General features: G+C 45.5%; 1 protein-coding gene across 13 annotated transcripts in view; it reads right to left on the reverse strand.

Annotated features, from left to right (window-relative positions):
- Window positions 1-22519, reverse strand: part of HDAC4 (histone deacetylase 4) — a 224851-nt gene that overhangs the window by 194634 nt on the left and 7698 nt on the right. The gene's annotated exons all lie outside the window — the stretch shown is intronic.

Here is a 22519-nt window from a genome sequence, read left to right on the forward strand (position 1 = left end):
ATGCCATCACAGAGGCAGACATTTGGTAATATCCTGACATGCTTTCCTTTGCCTTTTGCCCACACTGCCAGCTCCCAGCCCCATTTCCTACTATCTGTGCTGACATTACAGCTAGTTTTAGGGTCCATAACACTCCTGGCAGCACAAACTGGAAGGCATTGTGACAGAGCTGCCCCACCCCCATGCCAGGTGGGTGGCATGTGACTGGCCAGCTCAACAAACCCTCTCCCCAAGATCAGACTTGCCCATAGGTCAGTCACTGGACAGAGCCTGAGACAAGTCTAGGAACTCCCACCACCAAGCCCTTGCTTTGGGCAGTGGCATCATGAGGGACTTTTTAAACTTTGAAATGAGCAGATATTACATTTATCATCAAAATGTAGAAAATAGACTGAAAAAAATGGTAATTCTGGAAATTCTCCTGTTATGCCTGGCTGAAGGCCCTTCTGGGGCCTCTGTCCCTCTTCCTTTGCTAGTGTGACAAATTCCTGCTCTTGATTAAATTACTCAAGGACAGTCTTTCCCTATGCTTTATAACCAAAGAACCCCAGCCAACACAGCATGGAAGGGATCCCTCTCCAAGGTTGGTCTTTAGGTGGTTTCCAAGGACATGGATCTGTAACTCTGTGGTTAATATCGAATATCTTTATATTATGGTTCTGTATCTGGTTATTTCCTATGAAACACAGTGACATATTTTTCTCAGGTTCAGAATTTTTATTCATCTCTTAGTCAGAAGTAACATCATTTTCTTAAAGGTAATGTAGATGATATGTTTTGCAAATCCTTAACAAACCTTAGGTTCTGTATCCTTCATACAAGTCACACTGGCTGGGTATAAAAGTCTTAACTCACATTTTTTGGCTAAAAATCTGTAGGCATTGCCCCACCCTTCCCATTGCAGTAAATTCCATCAGCTCAATAGTGTTTCCTTCCCATGGAGACCCTGGGGGCAGAGTATGATGGTGGTGGTGGTGGTGTTGCTATTGTTACTTTATTCTGTCTGGATTCAGCTAGAATTATATTTTTAATCTTGAAATTAAAAAAACACTTTCAGAAGATGTATGATAAAAGCCTCCTTTCATTTATTTTGCTCCAAACATGAACCTTTCCATACATATTGGTCTTTCTGCTCAGGAAATGTTCTTCAGGGATCCTTCTACATTGGACTGGACTCACTGTCACCACAGGCATGTCTGCTGTTTATTCTCATGCCCAGGCATCTTCTCAAGGGTGTTCTCTGCTATTCACATCACTGCTATTTTTCATGTGATCAGTTGTACTCCTATAGCTTCTACTATGGATTTTAACAAAACATTTATTTCCAACCATTTCCCTTTACAACTCATCCTTATCTTTTCCTCTCCATGGATTCACTCTTAATCACCTTGCACTCCTGTTTGTGGAGTCACGTCTTCTCCCAGCCAGTCTTTTAAAATTTGTTTTCTGATTTCAACCATAAATCATTTTTAAAGGTAAATTCATCTTCTGCATTTTAGTGTAATTCTCTCTCCCCTGGGACAACTTGCTGAGGTCCATAGTGTTGGTTCTTTCTGTTTATTTATCCTCAAATATGAACAACTCTATCCAGAGCTGTGTTTTGCCCAAACTCCATGCGTCCTACCCCAGCGTCCACCACAAGGTTGGCTAAGCACCTTCTCAGGGCTCTGCACTGGCACCTCACATGCAGTTAGCTTTCAAACAAAGGTGAAGTAGAAATGGAGATTTTCAGATATGCAAAAACTGAAAATACCCACCTGCAACAGATCTACACACAAACAAACAAACAAAACAAAAAAACTATTAAGAGTCCTTCAGGCAGAGGGAATGTAACACCAGACAGGCACACAGCTCCACACACAGAAATGAAGATCCCCAGAAATGGGAGCCATATAGGTAAATGTAAAAGTGTTCTCTTATCTTGAGTTTCTTATATAGAGAACTGTTTAAAGCAAAAAGAATACTTACTGAGATGTTTATATCATATACTAAGAACCTATCAAAAATAACCCAAACTAAGAGGAGGTCCAGGTGTGGGCCCTGTGTTCCCAGGTGTGGAGTGTGTCATACCATCACCTGATAGCAGCCTATCCACTAAAAATCCTAAAGGAGCCCCAAAGTTCTAGTTAGCAAGTCAATTAAAAATAATACAATCATAAACATAACCCAAATAAAGGCCAAAAAGGGAAAAAGAACCAAAAAAGTGACAAATAGAAAACAGAAAGATGGTAGCTTTAAACCCAAATCTATCAATTAGCATATCAAATGGTACACTCTTCACCCCCCAGTCAGAGGGCAAAGGCTGTGAGATTGGAGAAAAAACAAGAGTTTTTCTTTGTCAGAGTTCAAAGAGGCATCATGTGAGGTATGACAAAAAATGACTCAGAGAGAAGGTCATGCACTTGATTAATAATAAAAGTGTAATAAGCTAATTACACCAGATGTCCTTCCGGACATCCTTCCTCCAGGAAAAGCCACAGTGGGCAAGGTGGGAGCTGAGGCAGAAGCAACAGAGGCCACCAGCCACTACAGCAGCAAGCAGGGGCCAGGGCTAAGACCCTTGCATGAATTTCGTGCATCGGGCCTCTAGTTGTAAAATAAATCTTCCCCACATTTACAGACCCAAGTATAACACTGCTTACAAGGATAAAGATACAGATAGATTAAAAGACAGAACTGGAAAAGATACAGCATGGAAATGCAAGTCAAAAAAACTGCAATAGTTGCACTAATATCAGTTAAAGGAAGTTTTAGGGAAAGGTCTGACCAGGGGCAAAGAAGCCATTTCATAAAGATTCATCAAGAGGCCATAACAATTCTAAACAGTCATGCAGCCAATAAAAGAGCTTTCCACACACACACACACACACACACACACACACACACACACACAAAATTATAGAAGTGAATGGAGAAATGGACAAATCTACAGTTACAGTTGGAAATTTCAACACCCTGCTCTTAGGAATTGTTAGGAAAAAAAGACAGAAAATGAGTAAAAACAGAAAAGATATGACATTATCACCCAATCTGACCAAAAGGCATTTATAGAATACTCTATAAACAACAGAACACACATTCTTCACATTTTTTAAGCACATAGAACATTTACCAAGATACACATCTTTGGGGCCATAAAACAAGTCTCAGTACATTTTAAAGAACTCAAGTCCAGTCATACAAATATGTTCTCTGACTAAACTGAAATTAAGCTAGAAATCAAGCACAGAAAGATATCTGGAAAACTCCAAATATTTGGAAACTAATATATTTCATGAGGAAAAGAATTAAAATATAGAGAGTATTTGAGATAACGAAATGAATGAAAATGAAACACAACATATCTCAATGTGTACTTAAAGGGAAATTCCTGGCACTGAAAGCCTCCAGTCAAAAACTTCAGGTGTTGCCTTAAAAAGCTAAAAAAAATAAAAATAAAAATAAGTTAAATCCAAAATAAGCAAAAAAGAGACAATGACAAAGAGCAGAAATCAAAAGAAAAGAGAAAAAAGCAATTAAATAAAAGCAGATTCCTTGAGACAATCCATACTAATAAAAGGGTAATATGCTAATTAGCCCAGACATCTTCCAGAAATCCTTCCGGACAAAGCCACAGTGCAGGGGCCGAGGCAAAGGCATTTAAAGACAGTCAGGCCAGCAAAAAGGAGCAGTTAGTGGGCAATCAGGGCAGCAGGAAGGAGCAGTTAGGGGGCAATCAGGCTGGCAGGGGGGAACAGTTAGAGGGCGATCAGGCCGATAGGGGATGGCAGTTAGGGAACAATCAGGCTGGCAGGGGAGCAGTTAGGGGGCGATTAAGCCAGTAGGCAGAGGCAGTTAGGGGTGATCAGGCAAGCAGGCAGGTGAGCAGTTAGGAGCCAGCGGTCCCAGATTGCGAGAGGGTTGGCCAACTGCCGGTTTAGGCCCAATGTCCTTGGCAATCGGACATCCCCTGAGAGGTCCTGAATTGGAGAGGGTGCAGGCCGGGCTGAGGGCCCCCCAAATTTCATGCACCGGGCCTCTAGTTCTATATAATAAAAGCCTAATATCTAAATCAACCAAACAGCAAAACAACCAGTGGATTGACCGGTGGCTATGACGGCACACTGACCACCAGAGGGCAGGTGCTCAATGCAGGAGCTGCCCCAGCCCACAGGCCCCAGGCCAGCCAACGTGGGTGTCCCCCGATCACCCCGCCAGTCGCCCCAGGCCTAGGGACCCTACCCGTGCACAAATTTTGTGCACTGAGCCTCTAGTAAAATTGAAAAACCTCTACTTAAACTGATCAGAAAAGATGAAAAAGAAGACCAGTTAATATCAAGGAGAGAAATATACATGGACCAAATGGATATTAAATGAAACAACTTTATGCCAGTAACTTTGACAATCTAGGTGAAATCAACAAATGTCTTAAAGATCTAAACTACAAAGTCACTCAAGGAGAGAGCCCACCCCCAGTCAGTGTCCATGAGGAGATCCCAGCTGCGACTCTTCTTGTTCATTTCCTCCTTTCTTACTTGCTTTTCAGCATTTCAGTGCAAGGATGCGCTGTCACTTCTCTATCTGTCTAGCAAATCAATTATTTATTTATACCAGCATGGGCTCAGAGTATTTATTTTAGTCTCTGTGTTATAATCCAACCCTAACATTATTTGTTTTGTTGCTCAAGCTTTGGCCATTGGGAGCTCCTTTAGGTCAAATCCTACGTTTTTCTGACAAGTACCCTCCCCCAGCTTTTTCTTTTATTTTTTATTTGTTTAAATATATTTTTTAATTAATTTTTAGAGAGAGGGGAAGGGAGAAGAAGAGGGAAGGAAACATTAATGTGAGAGCATAACATCAATCAGCTGTCTCCTACACACACCCTACCAGGGATCCAACCCACAACCCAGACATGTGTTCTGACCAGGAACCTTACTGGCAACTTTTCAGTGCTTGGGAAGATGCCCAACCAACTTAGCCACACCAGCCAGAGCATCGTTTTTTAAAGCATTCTTTACTTTCTGGTCCCACAAGATGTCCCTGTTGCAGCCTGGAATCAAACACTTCTTCAAGGAGCCTGAGTATATGTGTATACCTTCTCCAATTCCAATCCAACATCATACCCATTTCCTGATGTTCGACTTATTTCTCCACCAGTGAGAAACCTTGGTTTTTATTATCTCCAATAAAGTTACTTATTTGTTCAATTCTAGTATAGAGTAGTTTCATAATTGCTGACCCATCTACACGAGAAACATTCTCCCACGAAGCTCCAGCCCGTGTCCCATTCTTTTGTCTCCAGCCCTGTGGTCCACAGTCCACTGTCCCCAGTTCCTCAGCTCAGATTTCTTCTTCTTCACCCCTTCAGCATAGAGGTCACTGCATTTGTGACAGAACTTGAGTCATTTGTAAGTATTAGTATTTCATTTTTGGTACCCCCCCCGCACCCACATCCTGATTGGTCTGTTTATTTTTTTGGATATGTGAAGAGTAAGAAATACAATCTTTAAGTGAGAAAAATGTGTTCATGTTGATATTTGCAATTTAAGTTTTAAAATTTTACAGAATTTTAATGTAAATTTATCTTGCTTTAAAACACGGTTTTTGTATTATGGAAATTTCAAACATATACAAGGTGAACAGAACAGTATAATGAGCTTCTAACACCTATTTCAGCAATTACCAACATTCACCTCTATCTCTTTTACATATATTAAATGCCCAAAATTTAACTGAATTCTTGTAAAAATGGGTAGATGTGTGTAACCCTATTACCATATGAGGCTTTTCTTGCTTTTAAATGCATTGCCAAACTTGTGAGAAATAAATATCTTTGATATAATTTATTCAGAATCTAGTTCTGTCATAAATAATGGGGCCTGTCAGAATATCGTGTTCTCCATCCTGTGGGAAACAAGAGCCTCTGTAGGTCTATGAGCAGTACAGAGTGTCTGCGGTGGGCTCTGGAGTATGCCAAGTAACAGTACCAACCTAGACACGGCCTCCTTCCCAGGAAGTAGCCCCTCTGCAGAGCCAGAGCTCAGACCCTAGAGCACATGTGTCAAACACAAGGCCCGCGGGCCAAATCCGTCCCGCCAGGCCTTGCAATGTGGCCCGCACCGCGCTGTCATCACTGCACTCTGCTGCGTTTCCATCACAATGACAGTTTATGACTGTTCAGTAAACCATTCGGCCCGCGATTTAGGCTGGATTTTAGATTTTGGCCCCTTCTCTGATTGAGCTAAACACTCCCTCCACTAAGCCTGTTCCAGCATCAGAGCTCTTCTACAGCCATCAGAGGCCCTTGCTTGCCCAGAGAAAGTCACTCCCTGACCATCTCTGGTTAAGGTTGTCTCAGAGCCAGGTTGTGCCAGGGCCCATGGCTCCCTGAGAGAATGGCAGTGGGAGCTGGATCTGGAGAAGCCGAGACTAGGGAATCTAGACAACAGTGGACCAGGAATAGAGGCTGAAGAACCAATTCCAGGATCTGACAGAGAGGATCTCAACCCCTAGCCTGGGAATTTTCTTTCTAGAAACAATTATAACACACTGTGTGAACCAAAGGAGGTAAGGACTCAGGTTCAGATGCAGGCATGTTAGAACAAAGGTGTATCTGGCAGGGTCCCCACTTGGTTGCCCTGTTAGATCCCTATTATGTGGGGCACAGTCTGACATTTCCAGAGGTGCTGAAGGGAATGACATTTTGAAAATCGTCCTGTATGCACCTCAGAAGTCACCTCAAAAGGGCTGAGGTCAAAGAGAATTTCAAAACAACAGCATACTGCCTTTGGGAGGTTCCAGGAAAACAGACCACATCTAATGCAGAAGATTCCAGAAATTCAAAAGCACATGGCCTCAGGAAGCCACTGCCTCAGAGAACAGCAGGACTGTGGGCAGAGCAACAGAGCAACAGGTAACAGCCTTCTCAACCCTCAGAACACCTGGCTAAATACATAATTTGCATATATTAATGAAAATGGTGGGACAGAGAGAAGAAAATTAAGAACAAATCATTTTCTAGCTGAAAACTAAAACTCCTGACAACTAAAGCAATACCACAAAAATCCCACAATGAGAGCAAAATCTTTTATACTCAGTTTCCTGTGGATAACAGTCTGACTTGTTCAACCATATTTCTCCTCTTTCCCTCTAGCCATTGGCATCCTGTTAGAAAGAAAGACTCTGAACAGTCCAATGCAATATTCACAACATAAAAACACACCAGAAATTTAATGTTTAAACAAAATAAAATTCATGTGTGATACAGTTCTTTTATCTTGATATAAACATCTTAACTAACAATAGCCCATTGCTTTTTTAAGGAAACACATAGACAACACATGATTCTGAGATCTCAAAAAATGACAGGAACTGAAGCTTTCAGAAACCTATTCACGGTGAACGTCTGAAGTGTATATCTGTACATCTCTAACAAAAGCATATACTACTGATATATATTAGATACGTGTTGAACATGTTATAACTTGAAACACAACTGCTTTTATGACTGCAGTCTTCCCTGATATAAACACAAAGCCCACATTTGGGAGGGTGAGTGATAGAAAAGAATCTGTAATTTTAATTTACATGCTGTTTAAAAGGGGCATGGTCACTCCACTAATTAGGCAGCCTCTGACACTAAGCATATATTTAATAAAGACATCACTTTATTTTTACTTCCATTCCATACAGAATAAATGAAACCAAATGTGTCACTATGGCTTCAGGGTGTGTTAATATTTCCTCCAACAAAGATTTTGGATCTAAGATTACCTATAGTTCTTCCATCCTGCAGCTGCCCTTGGAAATTTTAGTTGGCCTAATTTCATGGAATAGACTATAAACCTTACAAAGAGTAAATGTCTTATAATTATAAATCCTTAGGAGAATACGCTCTTTAAAATCTTATTAAGTGACCACAAAGAATTGTGGCAGAGAGAAAAGAGGACATGTTTTCTCACTGACCACAACCTTCCACATTCTGTCACATGGGCAAACAATAACAGTGGCTTAAAGTCCATATACCTCCCCACCACGGCCTTGCCCTGCCAGGCTGGTAGGTAAATCAAAGAGATGCCACACAGGCTATGGCACCCCAATGCAGGAGGAGAAAGTATGCAAATTAAAAAAAGAAGGCAAGGAGATCCTGCTCTGAATCAGGTTACCAACTCACCACTTCTACTCAACAGCCTGCTGGAGATGCTAGCCAGTGCAATAAGGCAAGAAAAAGACATGAAAGACACAAGTATTAAAAAAGAAGCATATATTGCTTTATTCACAGACAACATGCTATGTACACAAAAAACTCAAAACACTCTACCAATAACTATCAAAATTCCCAAGTGCACATAACAAAACATTAGGTACAAGGTCAATATACAAAAATCTATTCTACATACCAGCAACAAACAGAAAATAAAAAAGGTAAAATTTGCAATAGCATATAATATCAGCAAATATTGGGGGCCAAATCTACTAAAAGAAGTATAAGAACCTTACACATTAAACTATGAAATGTTATAAGTGAAATTAAATACCTAAATAAGTGGAGGAATATACTATGTGCATGGATTGGAAGACTCAATATAGTTAAGATGTCCATGTTCCCCAAATTAATTGGTAGTCAATCATTCTCAATCACATCCCACCAGAAAATTCTTTGAAAATTGACAAGTTAATTTTAAATTTTACATGGGTGCACAAAGGACCCAGAATAGCAATCTTGAGAAAAAAAGATATGGATGATTTATGCTACTAAATACCAAGATTTATTATACGTACAACTCTGTACTTAAGACATTGGTATAAGACTAGATCAGTGTTTCCCAAACTTTTGACATATGTGTACCCCTTCTATAATTTTCGTAATGCTGAGTACCCCTCGTCAAAAAATAAATAATAAATAAATAAATAAATAAATAAATAAATGGATGTATTAGGCGCAGCTAAGCATGGTGCAGTGTATATCCCCACCAAACTCTGGTGCAACGTGTACCCCCACCAAACTCCTCCCATACCTCTGGGGGTACGCATACCACACTTTGGGAAACACTGGTCTAGACAAATAAAACAAGAAACAGAATATCCCAAAGTGAGACCAACACAAATAAAATAATATGATTAGAGCAGAAGATACTACACTCCAAATCCATAGGGAAACAGGCCAGGTACTAGGTTAACTGTTACCTTTATGGAAACAATTGAACCATGACCCACCATTATGAAAATCAGTGTGAGGTGGATCGTACATGTTAAAGGTAAGACAACAAAGCCCAACCTGAAGGACAGCAAAGGGAAAGATTTGCAGGTAGACAAAGATTCTTAAAAACATGTTTAAATATTTTCTTAAAGTACTGACCATAAAAGGGGGAAGAGGGGGATACATTGTAATGCATCAAATTCAGAATTGTAGTTTATCAAATACCCAGTTGAAGAGTGTAAAAACAACCCAGATAGCAGAAGTTAATCTACCCAAAATACATCCTACAAAGGACCAGGATCCCAAATATATAGGTAATTCTTATAAATCACTAGGTTTAAAAAAGATGAAGCAAATAAAAAAATGGGCAAAAGGTATCAACAGGTAGGTTTATAAAGAAGGATTCCACATGGTCAGTCACCACATGAAGAGGTGCACAGCACCTGTATGCACAGGTAATACAAACTAAAACTGCAACAGAATATTGCACAAAGCAAAATCAAGTTTGGCAAGGATATGGAGCAACTGAGACTCTCTACTCTGCCATGGGTGTGAAAGGCACAACACTATGGGAACCTGCCTGGTGACAAGCACTGATGCAGAATCTACACACACCTGTGCCCCAGCAAGGCCACGCCTAGGTGCATACCCTACAGAAAGGCATGGATTGCTCATCAAAGTTATTTACATGAATGACAGAGCAGCATTATCTGCGGTAGTCAGAAACTGGGAACATCCCAAATAGCCATCAACAGTAGAATGGATACTCAAGAACAGTCATATCATAGTATACTGCATAGCAATGAGAACAAACTACACCTATAAGCAGCAACACAGATGAATCAAACAATCTGTCTGCAAGGGAAGAAAGATACACAAAAGTACACACTGTATGACCCCATGTGATAAAGTCTGACACCAACTAAAACTAATCTGTGCTGTCAGAATACAGGTGACCCCCTTGAAAGGGAGTGGGGGGGAATGGAAAGATAAACAAGGGGGCTGTTTCCTGATCCAATAGAAGGTTAGTGAAGATCAGTGAGTTCACCTAGTAGAAATTCACCCACTGAACAATTCTGACTGAGTAGAGAGTAAGGGGAAGCAGAAAAAGAGAGACTGATTAAATCAACTCCTCAAAGACCATCCTGCATCAAAGAAAAATCCAAAAATAAAACCTCCTTGGTTGATCCATTCTACCTGCACTATTTCCTTACACTTTCATAGTTCTTGTTACCATATTGTTACAATCAGCATGTACACATGGAATATTTGTCAAATTACCCCCTCTTGGAACCACTAAACCTCATATTACACAGGCCTCATTTGAGGGTGGGCCCTTCAAACTGAGAAGCTATTGGGTAGTTCTTGGAGGCCCTGAGTCAGGTTATCAGACAGAAATATGTATACATGAAGTAATTTTTAATGTAAACGTTCTCCCATTAAATAATTTAATTTGGACTTAATACATTTAAATTAATTCAAATTTTAATTTAAAAAAACAGACTCAACTGATTCCTGAGACCTATTTGTACAGTGAGCTTTTCAATAAGCATTGTTTTTTTACTTTATTTACAGTAATAGCTGTGTGTGTTTTTCTTTTTCTTTTTTTTCCTTTATTCTTTTTTTTATTAAGGTATTATATGTGTACATATCTTACCATTGCCCCTCCACCCCACTCCCATACATACCCTGACACCCTTCCCCACTCCAGGGTTTTGTGTCCATTGTTAATAAGCATTGTTTTGTTCAGTGAACATTCTTAATGAAATATGGACTGTAAGGTCTAGCAATCATGTTTTGGAAATGTTATTTTATGATAGACTAGAGGCCTACTGCAAGAAATTCATGCACAGGGAGGGGGGATGGAATCCCTCAGCCTGACCTGCGCCCTCTTGCAATCTGGGACCCCTCGGGGGATGTCTGACTGCTGGTTTAGGCCTGATCCCTGCCCTCACAAAATGTACAGAGGAATTTTCCAGGGGCTACAAGTCATGTGAAATGACAACAGATGTGATACAGAGGCAACTACAACAAGCCCCAACCTCCAATAAGCAGACACTGCAAAGACCAACACAAATGTAGAAGGGTGCCTCTTCTTGTTTCTACCTATTGTTTTACAAAATAAATCTTTTTTATGAAAATGTATGTAATCTATATCACTGTGGAATGTGTTGTTTGAAATAAATGTTTTTTAAATTCCTGTACTCGTTTCCAATACAGTGAGTATCACTTATATACCAGCCAAGTTAAGCCTATTTGGAAAACTGGAAACCGACTACTAGCTAGGTCTGAAATGGACTGGCTCACCCAGTGGCCCTGCTGGTTTCCTTCCAGACAGAGAGCTTCGACCCCAAAACACAGAGCAGGGTGAAGGGACTCAGCCTCTGGCATCCTAACTTTCCAAAGTTCTAAATTTTGGTCCCAATAAATGCATGTCTGGACCAAGAGCAAATCCGCGCCCAGAGCTCATTGTGCTGGCAGTGGAGGGAGTTGCAGAGGCAACAGCAGCATCGGCCTGTCCAGAAAAGGTATCCCCACAGAGACCCAGTTTCCTAGGGAGTGAGGGGGTAGAATTCAGGGGTCATCTAAATTCCTAAATTTCCAATACTTAGTATTGAAATGGTCTATAAGGATCATTATTATAATAAAAACAACAAAGCTATTTCTATTTAAAAAAGTAAACAAAGTCAGCCCGCAGCAGGCAGGCACCACTAGTGTACATGGCACCTGGGATCAGGCTGCTGGACAGACCCTAGTCCAGACCCCCCTAAATGAAGCACTCCTGTCCTACTAGCTGTATCCGGCCGCAAGTTACTCCTAGCCTACACACTGAGATGTCCCACATCTGTCACCTTGAGTAAGGGGAGGCAGGTCTCATAGTCCTGCCCTCGGCCCTAGTGAGACCCCCAGTCTTGTCTCACTTTCTCACAACCTGGCAGAACATGGTCCAGCTGGGGCAAATCTACACCAGCCCCAAAGTATGCAAGCAGGAAGGGCAGTGCCCTCTCTTCTTGCCACCGCCTTTTAACATAGGCCAGAGCTCATAGCATGTCCAGGCAGATGCCAAAGCATGGCAAAGGTCCAAGAGGTGAAGAGGCCGCCGACTCCAGGATACTGACCGTGCCTTTGGCAGTGAACTGCAGACAGGTTCTGGGACAATTCCCCACCACGTCCTTCAGCTCTGAGCCAGGACTCAATCTCCAAATACCAGATGAGCACCCACCGGCGCAGTTGTGACTCATCTCAGTGACCTCTAACTTCCTCTAGAAACTGAAGTTCCATGAAAACCAAAATGCCTAGTTTTCAAACTTTCCTTACTTTTTGTTTGTTTGTTTGTTTTCAAAAAGACTATGGAGGAGGAGGCGAAGTGTCAGGTAGCAGGGGAAACTGGTCCCAGAGCAGCACCTCTGCCCAGGCAGCAGTGGGCGGTACCCGTGGGGACACACAGCTCCCACAGCAGACCCATCCACGTGCACCTGACCAGCTACTGCCCGTGTCAGCAAGGGAAGGCAGCCCTTGGCCCCCTAATCACGGGCAGAAGCTCTGAGGCTCATGATCCTAGAAGGAGTCAAGCAAGCAGAATGTCAGGTGACAAGGGCTGGGAGAAAACTAAAGCTGTCAGGACAGGGGTGCAGGGCCAGGGATTAGAGCCAACTCTGACCAAGTAATGACAGAGAAAAGCAGGGAGAGAGGGAGCTCTGAGAAGCTGAGGGATGAGGGGCCAGTCTCATGTCTGACGTGCACTGGTCCCTGGGTCCCCAACATTGTCCCCTGACCCCGCTCTTTCGCTCAGGAGCTCGCCTGCAGCTCACACTCTCCTTTGCCTTGGCACACAATCAGACAGTGTGGCCTCAGGTTTTCAGCAACAAGAAACAAACAGACCTCTCTGCAGACTTCGACTCTGTCCAGGGACACAGGAGGCATCGCTCTCCCTCCTTTTCCTAAGGGAAAGCAAGCCCCTGCAGCCCAACCACGCACTACGCACATTCAAGAGCCTGCAGCGTGTGTTAGCATATATGTAACTTAACAGAACTCACTAAATTATGCATTTATTATATAAATGATATTAACATAATACTTAAACATACTCATGGGATCAATGGTGACTTGTGTTTTGTAAGAACCACCTATTTTTTAAAATCTACTAGAAATAGTGTTTAATGGTTTCAGTTTCTGCGAGATGAAGCGGTTAGCTGCACAACAGTGTGAATATACTTAACACTACTGAACACCTAAAATTGGTTAAGGTGATAATTTTCACATTATGTTTTTCTCACAACTACACTGGACGAGTTACAGCTCAGCGGCATCTCCAGGATGCAACTGAACAAACAAACGTCTGTGTCCCAATAACTGGAGAAAATGATTGGAAGAGACTAAAGCAACCCCCAACCCCCCAGGATATCACCCATGGTCACTGAGCTGTCACCAGAACACGTGACTAATATACACTGTTATAACGAAGGAAACAGATTCTAGGAATGAGGAGCGAGGGCCCTGCCTTCCTTTCTTCAACAACCTTCCGGGGATCCTTTCAGTGAAAAGGCACACCAGCACTGAGAGCGAGCAATAGAGACAAACATCTCGGCCCCCGTGTTAGCATATTCTAAAAATGCAATTTTCCATTCAGCAAGTTCCTCTCTTTTGTCACTATAGCACAACATGCCCCTCGGTTATCTCCAAGGACATCTGCATGAAAAACTTGCTCTAGCTAAGAAAAGTTAAGTCCTGAGGACTCACATCCATTCTTCAAATTTGGAAGAAAAGGGAAAGGAGAGAACAAAGGTACATTTCATTCATATGCAAACAAAGTAAATGAAAGCTGACTTCACTTCCTCACCCCAAGCTGGTACGCACATGATGTGTGTAACTTGCCCTGGAGTGGTTTCAAAATTACTACTTGAATTATTACATGACTGCACAGCAGAACCAAATCCAGCTTGGTCCAGATGCAGTGCAGCTTACTTCAATGCTGAAAGAAATGCTAGGACTGTGTTCTGTACACCATGACATCAGGATTTCCCAACCTCTGCACCAGTGACAGCAAAATCGCCTTTGGGTGAGAACTCCTGAAGCATGTGGGACTCTCTCTAAAAAGGCTTGTCATTAAGCCAACACCCAAATTCCCTGTGCCACACACACACTCTACCAGCTAAGACTGCCTCTCCCAGCACAGCAGGAAGTTCCCGGATTACTCAGGCCCCCAAAGCAGTGGGAGTGATGGAAATCACAGAGTCCCACAGGGCCACAGACTGATTTCAGTGAAGGTCCTTTGGACCTCCTTGGGCCATCAACTAGCACAGAATCACACCAATACTAGCTGGTTTCCCAGACTAGGAAAGGCATGCACCCACGAACAGATTCAAATTAGGCACTCATTATTAAACTGTCACTGGAAAAGCCGGGAACCTTTTGTTTGTTTTTTTTAATAAGAGAATTAATGGGTGTCTCTATTTGCTTGCATTTGTAACAAGCAGCCTGTCTTTTATTATCAAGGCAGTCATAAAAAAAAAAAAATGCTATTCCCACATATGCAAATTAAATCATTAATATTTTTCCCAATTACAGTAACTGATTACTTGTATTGCTGATCTATTCTCCCAATTTAGTTCCTTTAATAATAATGATATTGGAAATGCTTTACATTCTCAGGCAATGCAAGATAAATGATTTCTGTTATCTACCTTCTGATCCTGTAATTGCAGGACACCCAGTAGTCACCCAGGGACTGGCTGTCTCAGCTTGCCCTGGGCAGGGCTGGGCCAGGAGAATACTCCCCTCCCCCCAGCCCCGCCCCACCTCTCTACCACCAGGTCTGAGCCTTCTACCTGCTGCACAACACGTGGATGTTCTGTATTCGTTTATTCTAATACGAAGTTTTATGTCACTGTCCTCACTGTCCAGAGGATGATTTCACTCCCAGCCTGTCTTCCAGTGATCAGGAGGACACACCCACTTCTTGTGAATGGGAAAGGCCACCAGAGGGTACAAGGCAGCTAATCCCAAACTCTTTAGTCCAAGGACACGGAGAGCCTGGGTGCCGGAGATGAACAAACGTAAATGCTTAGCACCTGTAGGCAGAGGCGCATTCCTGGGAGCCTCTTCTGTCTCTCCCCTTAGTTCAGATGCCCGCTGCCCAGGTGTGGTGTGGTCACAGACTCTAGGTCTCTTCCTGTTGTGAAAGAAAACCTTCTCCCAGCCCCTCTGATAAATGCTCTGCTGCAGGCCTTGGGGAGAATCGCTGACTCTCAGCTTCCTTTGTTCAGAGGCCTCCCATCCTTGCTCCATCAGGGCCCGCAAAGTGAGCCACGCCCTGCACACTGGGGTAGCAGGAGGGGCTGCTCTAAGCACTGAGCAGGGTACAAGGACAGAAGGAAATGGGCTCCAACTGTGAAAGCCCAGTGGGGACTCTGCCTCAGCCCAGTCCCTCAGGGTAGGTGCTGGAAGGCAGGATGGACTACAGGATGGTGGGGGCGAGGGTCAAGTTCCACCTGCTTTTGAGGTCTCAACCTCAAGCTATGAGAAGTCTTGCAACTCCACTTGGCAGCACAGCTGAAGCATGGTCAGGCCTCTATGACAATGAAGAACAGCACACCCTAGCCCCATTTCTACATAGGAATCTTTGCCCCCAGGGACCGAAGGATAGTGTGATGCAGCAGGACTTAGAGACCCTAACTGTTGCCTCATCCACTATCCATTAAAAGGCATGTAGAGGATAGAGAACAGGAGAAACGGGTGGGGGGTCAGAGAATCCAAGGAGGCTGTGATAAAACCTCCATCATTATGGAATTGAAAGGGAGCCATCCAGCCACCAGAATGAGTCTCTAATAAGAGTCTCCAGATGTGGACGTGGAAGCCCCAAGCAGAAGTTAAAGCCCAGGGCCAGGGAGCCCAGCAAATGGACCAAACAGATCCATGTAGCCAGGCCAGAGGCACAGATGATGAATCTGGGGAAGAGCACCTAGACCAAGGCCTGTGGACCATGCAGGTGATACAAAAGGACCCGAATTTTACTCTAGACAGCAGAAGCCATGACTGTCTGGGCAGGAGTGCTGCGGCCAGGAGAGGAGGAAAGATAACAGAGCACAAGTGTAAGTAGGCAAGAACTGGAGTAGGGACCCAGGGAGCACGTTCAGGGTCATCACTATGAAGAAGAGTAAAGACCAAAGATGAGAGGGAGGGTTCACCACCACCACCAGGTTTGAGGTCCTGGCCACTGGAGGAACCATGTGATATGGATCCCGGGCTCCAATCCAAGGTCTTGCTGGTTGAGGTGGCTACAATTAAAGAAGGGGGCACCCTCCACTGGAAGAGTTTGGAAGATGAGTGCTGCCTAAGGATGCAGGAACCCTGGGTGCCCAGGGGAAGGTGCAAGGCTCAGGAGCCTGGGTGATTCTGCTAGAATGTTCTCCACTGGAGTTTCCCTGGTTACATAGAAGCTTCCAAATCTTGTGTGTGCCCTGGAACATGACCACACTATGAAACAAAGAATTGGTGCTTTAAGGGAACCTGTCAGCACATCAGCTTCAGTAGCAGCTGCTGGACTTTCCTAAGGAATGCCAGTCAGAGTCCAGTGAGGCCATGTCCAGGGCCTTATATATATTTTTTAAATATATTTTATTGATTTTTTTACAGAGAGGAAGGGAGAGAGATAGAGAGCCAGAAACGTCTATGAGAGAAACATCGACCAGCCGCCTCCTGCACACCCCCCACCAGGGATGTGCCCGCAACCAACGTACATGCTCTTGACTGGAATCTAACCCGGGACCTTTCAGTCCGCAGACCGACGCTCTACCACTGAGCCAAACCGGTTTCGGCCCAGGGCCTTATAGAAAGGCTGATCTCAGGAGTCCTTGACTAACCCAACCTTCAGCCCCCTTTGGTGGTCAACACTCAAACTTCCACGTGTAAAACTAATGTCCTTGAGAAAGCCAAACTTGTAAGGATTAAAAATCAAAGGCTTGGAGAAACCAGTTTGGCTCAGTGGATAGAGCAGCAGCCTGCGCACTGAAAGGTCCCAGGTTCGATTCCAGTCAAGGGCATTACCTTGGTTGCAGGCACATCCCCAGTGGGGGGTGGGGGGGTTGGAGACAGCTGATCGATGTTTCTCTCATCGATGTTTCTAATTCTCTATCCCTCTCCCTTTCTCTCTGTAAAAAATATCAATAAAATATATATTTTTTTAAAAAAGGATCTATGCCTAGAGATGAGGAACTGGGTGAGAGTTGCACTACATGGAGGGAGAATTTCATCACCCCAACCGTCATCAGATGTGCCAAGTTCCACACACGCTGCTGTCCCTCATTAAGTGATAGGCACGTAGACATGGGGCTAAAATCAGCTCAATGAGAATCACAAGAGAGGAGCCAGGTTTTTATATTTCCCATGTGGCACTGCATGCACATGCGCATGTGTGTGTGTGCATGTGGGCACGTACTGCCCCTTGTGGGCGTGCATTGTGTAACTGTGCACGTGCCTGTCATAGGGGTAACAGGGGCACCCTCAGGGCTGTGATCCAGAACTCAGCTGGCCTAAAGAAGAGGGAGAAGACGACAGGACACCGGTAACAAATGTCCTGAGTGACCATAAGCAGGGGTAACTCCACTTGGCAACACAGCTGAGGCAGGGCCAGGAGAGGAGGAAGGCTAACAGAGCGCAGGTGTAAGGGGGCAGGGACTGGAGCAGGGAAAGGGGTAAGAACAGCTTCCCACCCACCCAGGCCAAGGCCACATCCAGCCTAGCTCCACTATATGAGCTGCTGGTTCCTCACACTATCAGCTGTGCTCCTGGCTGGCATGGGCCATAGGGCCAGCTACCACCAACAGCAACAGCATGCCCCTCCCGCATTGATGAAAAGCCCTACCTCCCTAAGAAGGAAATCCTCAGGATTGGGAGGAAGTGCAGCTCTGAGGTCCCCGGCCTCTCCCTCTGGTTGGGACACCCTCCATACCTGAACATGTGACAGGACACACGCCAGCCCCTCACCACTCGGCCTGTTGGACCCAGAAGTGCATCCAGAATGAGCCCAGCACCTCCCATTTAGGCACAGACAGTGGTACCACACATTCCCACGTGTTAACAGAAGGAGAGAAAGGCAGGGGCTCAGAGACCAATTCCTCACCATCAAGCCATCTGGCTCCTGCTTCTGTGTCAGCTTCAACAGTCAACTGGGAGTAAGAGTCTCTATGCCACAGAGGTTGAAGGACTATCAAATGGTACTTAATAACACACAGTGCTAAGGCACCGGCCCCTGGGCGGGTCTGCCCAACCCAGACACTTGAACCTAAGGAAAGGCAATAGCATTTCTTCATCCTGTGTCTCTTGGCAGGTCTAGAGCTAGGCCACAGGCCTCAATATCCCACTGAATCCTGACGACAATTCTCCCCTGCAGAAACCCTCATGCCCACCTTGTAGGTGGGAAGACTGAGGCAGAGGGGAGCTGGACAACCGACCACCTACACACTGGAGGGTTGTGAAGGCCAAATTTTAAGCCCATCTATCTGATTCCAAAGCACATCCCTTCCATTGCACCTCTTGCCTAGAGAGAGGTGGATATGGCTGGTGGGGTTCCTGGGACTGCCAGGACTTGCTCTCACCCTTCCCAGGATACCCTCAGCATTTGCCCCCCTCAGCATTGCCCCCAGAGCATCCTGACAATTGCTTTGGCCCCCCTGGGTTGCTGGGGCACAACTCTGAGGGCAGCAAGACTGGTCAGTAGGAAGCACACAAGATACCAGGAGGACTAGCCCCATTACCTGAGGGCCTTGCCAGACAGCAGCAGAGGGAGAGTGTGGAGGAATTTCCCTGACCTTTGTCCACCATGTCAACTGGCCAGTTCTAGCCACATGCCCAACTTGTAGGGCCCAGGTCATATCCAGGAAGGAGACACAGGGAGGCCGGAGTGCCCTGGCATCCACTGCCACAGAAGTCCTACTCAAGGCCTCACTTCCCCTCTGTGGTGGACATCATCCCTCCCTCCATTGAGGGCTGCTGCAGAATTCCATGAGATTAAGGTCTGTGAAGAGTTCAGCATGGCCCCACACACTGGGGTTCACAGGAAAGGCCATGTGGAATGGTGCTGGGCTGCTAAGAGAAAGGAGCTCCATGGAGGATGCTGTCAGCTGATTCCCTTATCACCATCTCTTCCCTTCCTTCCCCACCTCAGTGATTTCCAGATGAGGGAAGCGGACGTCCTAACCAGCTTCTGGAAGAGGCTGAACCTTTCAGCACATTACATACCCCTGGCTACAGTGATGGTTCAGAAGTGAATAGGTGACCTAAGGCAAACCAAGAAGAGTGAGTCAAAACTTTTTCTTGGGGCAAAGATACTCTCTTTCCTGGTGGAATAAACTAGCAGGTGTGCAACCCTGACATCAGCTGGCAGGACCCTCTTGGGACCAGGAAGCTGACTCACCCAAGCGAGGGAGAAGAAACAAGTCTGTCTTAATGACAGTGTGGATAAGCTGGATCAAGCCATACCTGAACTCTTCCTTCACCTGCACCTTCTGAGGAAGCAAGTCTATCAATATTTTCACAGTGCTCTCTGAACTTGCCATGGAGAGATACTAGCTGATAGAGAGCTACCAGAAATATCCTCCTGCTCAATACTGAGAGCCACTCACAAAAGATTCCCTTAAAGTCCTAACCAGTTTTGCTAAGTGGTTAGAGCATTGGCCTGATGGCCTAAAGGATCTCTCTCACTTCGATGTTTCTCTCTCTGTATCTCTCCCCCTCCCTTTTACTCTCTTCAGAAATCAATAGGGAGAGGGGAAGAATATCCTTGGGTGAGGATTAACCACAACAACAACAACAAAGATTCCCTTAAAGTGTTTTCCCCACAATCCCAGGGAGGACATAATCTGGTTTCCTGCCTCCATGCTCCTCCATTCTCCAGAGGCCACCTGTCCTACAACACAGTTACACCTTGCCCCCACATACACATGGCCCAAAGAGCACCATCTCCTGTGGAGGGCATGACCACAGGGCACCAGAAGCATCCAGCCTCTCTGATCTCTAAGTCCTGGTGCTTACAGTCCCCTCCACACAGGACCCAAGCACCAAGGCCATGTAGGTTCCCTCAAACTGCCTCGGAGAGCGGCCTTCCCAAGGTCTTCCCATGCTGCCATCCATAGAGGGTGAGGAAGGGGTAGAATGCTCTGTCCCTGAGGCTCCCTGCTGGTGCATGATAAAAGAACAGTGACAAGAAGAGAAGCCAGGGGCAGGGAAACCTGCAAATGGCTTTGCAACATGCAGCCAGCTCTGCTCTGAGGTGAAGACTCAGCATGAAATCTCCATCACTCCAGCTCATGGATCACCTTCAGAGCCAGGGACCTCAGCAGCCCTGGCCTAGAAACGAATCACACCATGTCCAAACCAGGCACATTGGGACAGCATGGCTGTGGTCAGCCCTATGTGTGGGACACGCACAGCAGCACCCTTGAAGCTGATGGTGTTCCATGTGCCATGAAACAGATGCTACTGAGCTTTCAAGAACATCTCAAAAGGCTAAGTAAGAAATGGGGCCTGCAAGGACAAAGACAGATAACAACTCTTCCCAACTGAGGTCCTTCAGAGAGGATCTTGCCCTGCGAGGACTTCAGCAGACAGATGCAGGCAGAAATGCTCTGAGTGGCCTGAGCCAGCACAGGGGCCTCAGGTAGTCAAAGGCTCAGTCCCCCCACAGTTCCCTGCAGATGACAGCATACCTGAGGCCTGCCCACCGAGAGGGTGCAGATAAGGGCAGAGCTTAGGGAGAGAGTTGACTGCCCAGCACCCCCATTCAGCCTCCCAATGGCTCCCAGGGAGGAGCCCATCTCCCATCCTCAGCCAGTCAACAGAGACACAACACAACAATGAAGGTGGGATCTCAACCGAGGTGTGACTCAACACCCACGTTGTGTCCTCAGCACTCACAGCCATGGAAAGCAAGATATCTGCAACCATGGAAACCCCTCTTGGGCACAACAGTGCTTGCACCTCCACCCTTTACCCGGCACCTAGCTGCAACGAAACCTCAATGAACCCACAGAGGAGCCACAAGGAGGAGAAAGCAAGCACTGGGAAGAAAGAGTGCGCTGTGTGCCTCTCTGCCCCTTCAGCTCTGTCCTCCACTTCATTAAAGAATTCTGAAAATAATAGCTTCCCCCAAAGGCAGCCCACACTTGGCTGAACACTACGCATACTGACGCAAAAGGACATTCTTCTTCAGGGCACAAGTTAGGACACATTTCACACTGTTGTTTGTTAACTCCTTGATCCAAAAGGTCGACTCTCCATCAGCCCCGGGAGGTGGCCAGGAGGTGACCTCGATGCTGCTCCACTGGGGACTCAGGGCTGCTGTGGGCAGAGGAGGCCACTTCCAGCCGCCCAGAGAGAGGCAGGCCGCCTGGCCCACACTTCCTCGGGGACCTTGAGTAGAAAGGACCATTAATTAGAAGGTTGCAGGTGGGCTGCTGTCCAAGCTGACAACAGGGGATGCGCTCAGGCTGCCACTAAACTAGTTAAAGGCGAACACCAGCTTCAGAGAAGGTACTGGGGAGGAGACCAAAGTTGGAACAGAAATGCCCCAGTGTCATGTCCTTCAATGTGTCCCTCTGACCTGGAGGCCAGAAAGGAATTACAACCCAGCCCTTAAGCTGGCAAAGAAAGGTTTTGCAAAGAACAGGAACTGAAACCACCTATTATGACCTTTTCAGTGCAAAATCATACATGCATGTTATAGCAGAGAGGGTTGTAATCCACAGTAGTGCCGGACGAGGAAGTATGGGCCAGGAAGGTTCTTTGAAGGCCCACAGGGCAGAGAGCCCCCCAGCCCGAGTGGTTCTACTCTTAGCACTCACTAATTAGCCCCATGCCCTGCACTGGTGGCCCAGGCCATGATACATGACTGTACCTCCCCATGGGTGCCCACAACCCCAAAAGTGGGGTGGGGGCCAGGCTAATCAGAACTCTAAACCTTTCGCCCTAGTAAGGCTCAAATATCAGTCCTCAAAGAACCTGCAGCCTCCACTGACTTGCTCAGTGTCTATCTCATGACCTGTATGTCTGTCAGAGTCCTGCATTATGCCAGGAAAGCCCCTGCTGAGGGACAAGTAGGGCTCAGAATCAGCTTTTGACTCCAGATGTACAAAACCAACACCTGGATTAAATGTTGGCTCAGGTTCCTTCTAGAATGTTCTCTAGAATGACTCCCATGAAGCTCAGGTCCTGACAGCTACTCCAAGGAGCCCCAGACCTGGAAGAGGGCTCTCAGGAACACTGGCTGAGGGAAGGAGGAAAGAATCAGTCACCAACCTTCAGGACATGGCCCCGCCCACCCCCAGTGTGAGGTCCTCCCTGAAA

The sequence above is a fragment of the Pipistrellus kuhlii genome, unplaced genomic scaffold (assembly GCF_014108245.1).
Source record: "Pipistrellus kuhlii isolate mPipKuh1 unplaced genomic scaffold, mPipKuh1.p scaffold_m20_p_7, whole genome shotgun sequence".
Lineage (NCBI taxonomy): Eukaryota > Metazoa > Chordata > Mammalia > Chiroptera > Vespertilionidae > Pipistrellus > Pipistrellus kuhlii.